General features: G+C 37.7%; 1 long non-coding RNA gene across 3 annotated transcripts; it reads right to left on the minus strand.

Annotated features, from left to right (window-relative positions):
* Positions 1-395: 395 nt before the first annotated feature.
* On the minus strand, positions 396-2,445 carry LOC21387322. 3 transcript variants are annotated; one of them, XR_002902543.1, is made up of 7 exons: positions 2,148-2,445; positions 1,968-2,013; positions 1,741-1,833; positions 1,604-1,655; positions 1,386-1,475; positions 1,207-1,284; positions 396-678 (listed from the first exon to the last, which is right to left on the minus strand). It is a non-coding gene; the product is annotated as an uncharacterized LOC21387322 (long non-coding RNA). The 3 variants fall into 3 exon arrangements; XR_002902541.1 differs by having other exon boundaries at positions 1,968-2,045; XR_002902542.1 differs by having other exon boundaries at positions 1,968-2,053.

The raw sequence follows: 2,445 nt of genomic DNA on the forward strand, positions 1-2,445 counted from the left end.
GCAAGGGAGGAGGAGGGGAAGAAAGATGAGCATAAGGAGAAAGAAGAGGAGAAAACGTAGAAAAATGAGAAAGAAGAAGAAGCAAAGGAGAATAAAGGTAAGTTGGTAATCTCTTATGTTGGTTTGCATGTTGGGTCTCATTGAGTATTATGGGCGGTTATTAGGGGTGTCAATTCGTGTCGTGTGTCGTGTTCGTGTCGTGTTTACACTGTGTCAGTTTTTTTTCGTGTGACCCGTACACGACCCGTGACACGAAAATAGTTAAGAACCGCGACACGAACACGACACGTACAGGTTGCGGGTTGACACGACACGAACTGAAAATGACACGCGACACGAATTGACCCGCGAACCTGAGACACGACACGAACCTGTTGAACCGAAATTGACCCGAAATTATAGATTTCAATCCATTTTGTAAAGTTCTAACAACAACAAAGTTTAAATGCATACAAAAGAAAACATCACATGAAATGAAACCTACATAACAAAGTCCTAACAACCACATAGTTCAAATGAAGCAAATAAAAAAAAAAACATTACACAACCAAAATAAAAATCAAATTCAAGCGCATCCGGAGTTAGCAGCTTGGTTGACAGTTTTTTCTTCATGTATGTTAAGATCAACCACATTGTTGATGAGCTCATCCATATCTTGATTAAGTACTTTGAATCCATCTAGGAAAGAGGGTTACTGATTAGTATTTGTGAGACTGAGAGTAACAATATTTATACCATACACGGCCAAAGAAACAAGATATACCATACACGGCCAAAGAAACAATGATACAAAAGTCTCATACAATCATTATTATAATATTCAAAGCAACATTAAGTAATGATGATGTAATAAAAGACTGCTCTGAAATAACTTGGATAATAGGAAAACAATAGTCCTTATAATTTATACAATAATCTAAATTCACAAGCAAAACCATTTCCCCCAACTCTTATGTATCTGCTGAATCTCATCCTATTCAAAAACCTAAAAGCAGTTTCATTTAGTAACCAAACCAAGAGCCATGGATAACATTAATCGCCAAAGATCTGTCACTAATATTCCACTAGCAAGTGGAAAATAATAGCTTCTTTGCCAACTAAAAGTGAGAAATATAATTTTTTTGGTAGAAAAGAAAACTTAAACATATGCCATAATACACAATATATTTTACATGTCTGGGGAAAAAATATACAATAGAAGCTAACCTTTTTAAATTGATGCCTTGCAGATACTTCCTTTTCAAGTCTTTCGTTGTAATCATTCTGAACTTGACTAAGATGTGTCTACACAAAATAGCAGTAAAAGAACACATAAGGTGGGAAAACCCCCAAAATGCTAATTCAAATTCATTAAAATAAAAGATCGGCGACCAAAAAAAAATCACCTCCAAGGCTTTGATCACGCCTTCAAGGTCTCGTGCCTTTTTGGACCATTCCTCAGAACTTTCCTTGTATAGATCCACAAGTTTGTTTGCCTAAAAATTTGGGAATGATTCACATAAAACATAATAAAGGTGTTAATAAATAAACAAGTATCTTCAAATGACCATTTTTTCTCCAAGAATGGAAAGATCTCTCGTAGAACACACTATTGATAGTTCACCTGAGAGTTGCTCCTCGTTTGCTGCAGCCACCTCTTTCGTTGATCGTAACTCCTACACATTTATAAGGAAATATATAGTATCCAGGAAACAACGAGGAATGACAGTCAACAGAATTTTCAAACCCCAGAAATATCACCTCCTGCAATGAGGTTAGCTTCATTTCAAGCCCCACCACCCGATCCTTGTTCCATTTTAAAGAGCTAGAACATTCATCGAATTGTCTCTGAGCCTGAACACGTTAACAAGAAATTAAGCATTCTGGAAAAGTCGGGAGTTTCTTCGGGTTTATGCATAAAATATAATTTATTAACTAAACAAATTTTGGCATATAACATAAAGCATAAGATCTCGAAACCAACATACATTTGTAAGCTTGGAAGACAAATCTGCCTCCACATCAGCATGTTTCCTACACAACTCAATCAGTTCGTCAACCCCAAACTGAAAATCTGCCGAGCTTTCAATGTGTGTGCACCGAACATTTTCTAATGGAAGCAAGAGGAAAAACACAACAAAAGAAAAAAATAGAAGAACATAACTTACCTTGTCGCTATTTTGAGAGAGAGTTGCTCCAAATCTGAAAACTCACCGTGGAAATTTGAGGGCAGGCGGCAGCTGAGATGAGGGAGATGTGGAAATTTGAGGGTAGCGAGGGAAATCTGAGGGTAGGCGAAGAATCAGCCTTAGTAGCGGCAGAGGCGCAGAGAGAAGAAGAAGATGATGATGAAAGAGGCGCAGAGCAGCAGAGGCGAAAGTATGAGGGCAGAGGCCAGAGAGGAAACTAGGGCAGAGATTCAAGAAGAAAGAGGCGTTAGTTCAAAATGTTTCGGCCACTAACTTA

This window comes from Morus notabilis, unplaced genomic scaffold (assembly GCF_000414095.1).
Source record: "Morus notabilis unplaced genomic scaffold, ASM41409v2 Scaffold917, whole genome shotgun sequence".
Taxonomy (NCBI): domain Eukaryota; kingdom Viridiplantae; phylum Streptophyta; class Magnoliopsida; order Rosales; family Moraceae; genus Morus; species Morus notabilis.